Source organism: Cupressus sempervirens, chromosome 5, assembly GCF_028749045.1.
Source record: "Cupressus sempervirens isolate cs-2001-9-10 chromosome 5, ASM2874904v1, whole genome shotgun sequence".
In the NCBI taxonomy this organism is placed as follows: Eukaryota; Viridiplantae; Streptophyta; class Pinopsida; order Cupressales; family Cupressaceae; genus Cupressus; species Cupressus sempervirens.
This window is the reverse complement of record NC_143122.1, coordinates 796,002,562-796,009,330: the sequence shown is the minus strand read 5'-3', so window position 1 is coordinate 796,009,330 and position 6,769 is coordinate 796,002,562.

The following is a 6,769-nucleotide window of genomic DNA, read 5'->3' as shown; positions in this document are numbered from 1 at the left end:
TGTGAAGCGTAGTTTGAAAATGCTTCTCACTCTAAGCTAGATCCTTGGGTAGCTTCATGCTTGATATTTTTAGGTTCCTCTCCAAGCTCATTATTCACTGATTGGTATCTTGTGTAAAAATTGATGGGTCACACAATTTTGAGTACAATGAGAATATGTTCTTGAGTACTACCTTTAGCTTTTCAATCTTTTTGGCCAGCTCCACCTAAGATATTGCTATCTCGCTTGATATTCATTCATTTACCTTTGTTTGGAACCTCTTTTCAGACCAATCTAATAGTTTTGCACTTGTATCAAGGTCTTCATTTTGTATCTGGTCCACTATACTAGATAGTTGCTCCATAATTGGCTTGGTTTCATCAAGTACTTGCAAGCTAAATGCATCTCAAAAGATGTCTTTTATTTCAATCAAAGCTTGCCTTTGTTTATACTCATTTTTGAGTATCTCCCATTTCTTTTTCTTCTCTAGTGCCTCTTGCACTTAATTTATCTAATCTTTGTTCATGGTTGCATAGTCATACTTAGGAATGACTATCTCTTCACCTAGAGCAGGGTCTCCATAGTGAAGTACCCTTGCAACCCTTGTAGAGCTTGAGCTTGGTGCTATAATTTGGAGTGGTATTGCTTCAGTGCTTGGTTGTTGAAATGTTCTAGTTAAAGTCCCTATTGTAGGAAAATTTATTAATGTTTGTATTGCCTCTTGCTCCTTCTCCTTAGGAATTTCCTTGTCCTCTTTAGATCTTTCCTTTTTAATCATTGTGATCTATGGGGGTGCATCTTGTTCTTGTGCAATAGAAATAGAGGTATCCCTCTATCTTATTTGATCCTTTGCTTGCTCATTGCTTGCTCTATTATATCATGTGCAACTTGCTCTTGGGGTTGTCCACTTGTAGCTGTTGGATTTGAGAGGGTGGTTCTTGTGGATTAACCTTATCCCTTGTGATTTCAGGTATAGCCTTTTTTAATTCTTCCACACTCACCAAAACTATATTTGTACACAGTTGTGCTTGTAGTGTAGTTTGGTGAAGGATTTTTTTCAGGTCCTCTAGAGTTAATGGATTTATGTTTTGACCAAAAGTGTTAGGAAAATCTTGTATAATTACTATATCTATGGGTGTGGGAGTTACATGTGGAGGACCTGGTGTTGGTAATTGTGTGTCTTGCACACTTTGTTCTATTTTTTGTTGTTCAGTAGTTTCCATATCATCTTTTTGTGTTTCCTTCTCCACTGTATCATCTTCCTTTTCCTTTTCTCCTTCATCTTCTTTATCATTGTCCTCTTCTTCTTCATTGTTTCTCCCTTCAAAGTGATCTTCCTCTCCTTCTTTCATAGTTGTGAGGCTATAGATTAACTTCCACATTTGAGTGGACTTTTTGACATCTTCAATTTTATTCTACAATATACCAAATTCTCTATACTTGGGTGCAAATTTGTTCCCATGCTTCTTATTTTCCTTGCTAATTTTCCCTTTAGTGAGTTGAAGCATTACTTGAGCCAATGTTGACTCTCTTATTTCTTTTTCCATATTAAGAGAATAATGCCATTTATTTTTGACAATGGAATATAACTCGTTAGGCATTGAATTGTGAAGTTCAAGTAGAGTGTTCTTGAACTTGGCCATCATAGTGTAGACTAACTCTTCAACTATGTTCTATTCTTCTCTACTTAATTTATTAAAGTCAATGCCTTTTAAGCTTGATAAGTCTGCATTATCTCTAATGTTATCACAAATATTTTCTAAATCAGAGTTAGTGGTGTGACTTACCACTCTGAATTGGCCATTGTCATCCGACTCTATTCTTTCCTCATCTAATTTAGGAGGTGTAACATACTTTATTCTCAGCTTCTTCTTGGCTAGACCTTCCTGTTTAGTATCCTTCTTCTTTTCTTGCTCCTTAACCTCCTTTGTAGCTCTTGTATTTTCCCTTGTGGTAGGTTTTTTTAGGTTTGGCTTGGTGGTCTTCTTGCCTTTGGGCTAACTTGTAGGCTATTTTTGAGTTTTTCTCTTCTTTGGCTTAGGCTTAGGTGCTTCCTTGGCTTGCTCTTCCTCCTTGAAACCTTCTACCTCTTCTACATCTTCTCCCATGCCTTGAGTCAATGCAAGTGGCTCCTTGCCCTATTCTTCTTCATCATCATCTTCATCTTCTTCTTCCTCTGCTTCTATTGTCCCTTCTCCAAATCTAGCCTTAATCTTTTTCACCAATTTGTCCTTTTTCTTTAGGGTGGAAGTAGTTTTCAATTCCATGTCCACCATGGATCTAACAACATCATAAGTACCGAAGGGTTGGGCACTTTTATCTACTTCCTCTACAAGTAGAGTTTTTATTGTTGCTGAAGCTTCATCAATATTGATTTCATATCCAAGTGGCCTCAACCATCTCACCCTTGGTACTGGTGCTTGGATATATGTAAAATCAATGTCCCCTAAGAATAAAATGTCATTGATGTGTTTTTCAACAAGAGAGATAGGTATTCTGATTCTCTATTTCATTGACTTCTTAAAGTTTTCAAAATAACTAGTCATTATAGTTTCAAAATTTACCCCAATCTACTCTATGTATTCATTGACTTGTACTATTATTGACCTATTTTTTTTCTATCTAAACTTTCTAAGAGAGGGGAATTCATTTTGAACATAGAAAAATAAAGATATCAAAATTGCTCCAAATTTGCATTGAGCTCCCTTGGACCTTCTTATGACTCCCAAGTTTTCCATAATTTGTTGTAATTGCAGTTCAGCTAGATCATATGTATGATCATTTTTGACAATTTTGCATCCAACATCAACTACAATACAAGGTACACTATAGATTTGAATTGACTGGTAGAATTTATGGGATATGACCCTAAAAAAAAATTCTAGAAGAGGATCTTTAATTGTATCAGTTGGCATCCCTCTCTTGTTCCACTTTGCCTTACTATTCTTTTCTATGGCTTCTTTATATCACTCCTTAGGGTTTTTGGTCATTCTAGGGTTCAATACCCAGTTACCCTATGTATAATTCTTTTAGAAATTTTAATGGGTCCATTTTCCAACCAAAGGCATCCATCATGGATTATACTCAACATAATTCTTACCCATTCTATTTTAAATACTAGAGGGAAATCTAGGGCACAGGTTAAGCCCTTACTCTTAACAATCTGAAACTCTTCTTTCAATACCCCATTCTCACAAAGTTTATCATATGCTTCCCTAATTTCCATATCACCAATAGCACCTATCTTACAACTATAGCATCTTCTAACATCTTGCACCATCACAACTTTAGGTGGAATAATGGATAAAGCTCCCCAGGGTCATTTTTTTATGTGACTTTAGGAATTGATCTAAAGTTTGGCTATTTAACTTCATTACTAACCAACTAAACCTCAAATAATTCCTTGTCTTGGGGTTTCCTAGAGATAGATGCCATATCTTCAAACTAGGGTTTCAACATGAAGAAATTTTGTAACTGCACCATAGCTCAACACTAGTGTAAATACCTTGAATCAATGAAATGATGTTGAATCCTGGTTGAAATCTTTGCAAATGCTTCAATCTCTACTTGGAAACCATTTATGTGCTCTTCTTGCTCTTGCTCTGTGTTCATGATGATAAAAAATGGTCAAAAAATTAAACAAATGTCTTTCAATACCTAGCATTAAATGCTTAGTGCTTATATAGTTGTCCACTCAGCTCCTTAAGCAATTTTGTTTCACTTGGCTTCCATTGATTTTCCAATAACTTGGCATTCACTAGAGTTTTTCCCTACTTGGCTTCAATAAGAATTTCTATTCACTCAACAGCAACTAATCACTCAATTTCTACTAACTCTAGCAAACAACTCAGCATATACTAGGACTATATTTGGCATCTGAGGTCAACTCTTCTTACTCAACAACTATGTAAAAAATTTGAAGAATTAACCTTGCATCTTCATTCATGCTGATCTTTTATTTTTAGTACTTACTTGTCTTGGAACTGATGTATGATAAAACATTGTATATCGGTTCCTCATACCTTCTTCTTCTTAGTTCAATGAAGTGTGACCACTTCATGTTTTGGGTGAAGTGATCCCTCCATTTGATGTGCTACATCAATATTTCCTTTTCCATGTTTTATTCATCTCTCCTCTGATGTGTTCAACATCAATTTTACCTTTTCCTTTGTTTGAGTCAAAGTTAGGTTCCTTTGTCCTTGTTGGGTAGTGCTATTGATTTGACCAATCTTCAAACAACTAAAGCATGTATTTTGGCTCAACCATCTGCTATAGCTTCCACTAAAATGTGTTCTTATGTAATTTTCAGGGATGTGTCCAAACTCTTGATAGTAGTGACAGTTGTGCCTAGTGTTGCAATCCCAATTATAGGAATTTTCATGGCTTTTTACCTTGTTTGATGACCATGTAGGCTTGGATCTACATTCAAAAGCTTTGTGTACATACTTCTTGCAATTGTAGTAGTGACCTTCAAATCTTGGTGTCTTGATGGTTCTAGTTCTGCAATCATGTGCATGATGACCTTGCTTGTTGCACTTGTGACAGTGACCCATGTTTTTAGGTTTTTCATGTTGATTGGCATTCTTGCTCCTACACACATTAGAGGTATGTCCTTTTTTACCACAAAAATGACAAGTGGGTTTTGTGTTCTTACCTTTGTTATTTCTTACTTCTATAGTCTTAGATGACTCTCCTTTTTTAGTGCTGGTGTATGCTAGTCCTGAAGTGCCATTACTAGATCTTGGTGATTTTAGTAGTTGTTCAAAGTACATAATGGCTTAGTTGGGTTTGTTGAAGCTTTTTCCAATTTCTTTCTCTCTTCTCAAGTCATTTTGAAATTTCTCATTTTTCATCTTTAGTGTGGAGATCTCAATGTCCTTGACATTCAGCTCATGATGGGCATTCACTATTTGGCTTAGGGTGTTTAGCTACATGTTGGAAACTCTTGCAAGCTCAATTGACTTTTCCTCTAGTCTATATGCAAGGTTTCTCTTGTCATCTTCTATCATAGTTTTATCTTAAATGGCTCTCTTCTTCTATTTAGTCACTTCACAAAGCATCATGGCTTGTGATTCTTGTTCAATCTTGAGAGTTCTAATCTCTTCTACTTGAGCTCTATTCTTCTCCATTAGGTCTACAATTGCTGCATCAAATTCCTTGGAATCTCCTTTGGCAAACACTTTTGAGGTGTCAATCTCCTTGTACTGTGTATCATTCTCAACTATGGAAATTTCTTTCCTTCTCTATAGGGATTTACTCAATTCTTCCATAGCTTCTTCCAGAGAATGTAAAATGAGATGTATTTCAATCTCTTGATTCTCTATGATCATCCCAACCTTGTATACTTCCATTGCTAGACCTTTTCTTCAAGTTGTGAGCCTTCTTCTTGCAAGAACTTGGCTCTGATACCAATTGTTGAAATTTACAAGTGAGAAGAATACTTCTAAGAAGGGGGGGGGGGGGGGTTGAATCAGAAGTACCAAACTTTAAGCTACAAAATTTTTAACTAAAATTAATACATGCATGAAACATTTCTAATTAGCATGAAAGTAAAGGAATGCATGAAAAAGGACAACACAATATATGATCACCCAGAAACCCCCCAAAATGAGAAGGTAAAATTGTGGTGGGGATGACACCCACAACTTATCACTGCAGCAATATGTAACTTGTCAAGGTTACAAAGTTTGACCATTAGCAATGGTCTTCTCTATGAGGGGCATACCATGTTAAAGGCTCCAACACCCTATTAATGGTTTACCTATCTAAATGATTTACAAAAAAATCACTTGGAATGTCACCCTGTTCAAGGATTTACAAAATGATGGTTAAACCAACCTATCTTCATAGGATTTTCATTCTCCTAATACAATGGCTAGAGAGTATAGTTGAATGTGTTGACATGATAACTTACAATCTTCAATTTTTGATTTTAGATCCTTGTTCTGTCTAATCTGATCTGATCCTCTTTGATCTAATATGATCCTATACAAAGTGTTGATACTTTGTTCTGTTAACTAATATTGCAATGTTGTCCTTCTTCTAAGTGTTTTCACCCCTTTCACTTCCTTGAAACTTTGCTAGTATTCATTCCTTGCATGCATTCTCTTCTCACATACTCTCTCTCACAATACTAAATTATGGGGTTTCAACCTCCTTAAAAAGGTTTCAAGACTTAGGGTTAGGTATGAATCTATGATTGAGATTCATCCATATTTTCTACTCAAATCTTTCCATTTTTCTGATTGGTTGCATGTTGATTCCATAGGTAATCAAATAGATTGATCTTATCTTTTAATCCTTTGAGATTCATCATATGTCAGCTCAAAAATGGTTTACATCTCTTATAGAAATACTGATGCCTAGCTCATATAGAAATTTTGACTTGCTCAGCACCTATAGAAATTTTGTCTTCCTTGACACCTATAGAAATTGTGTCTTGCTTGACACCTATAGAAATTATGTCTTGCTCAATACCTATAATTTACTTGGCACATATACTAGCTCCACATCTATTAGTCACTCGATAGTTGAAACTTGTTCGATGCTGTCTATCTGCTCAGCATCTGAATGACTTGGAACATGTTGAATTTCTGGCTCAGCACATACTATGACTTGGCATCTATATTATACTCGGCATCTTAGAAAATTTCTTAAGTTTGTTGACACTAAATTGTCAAAACCAATCTGAGACCAACATGCACCCTATATTAGGCCACTAAATTAGACCTACAGATATTAATATTTAAATCATATATAAATTAACCCTAGCAATTAATATTTGATTAAA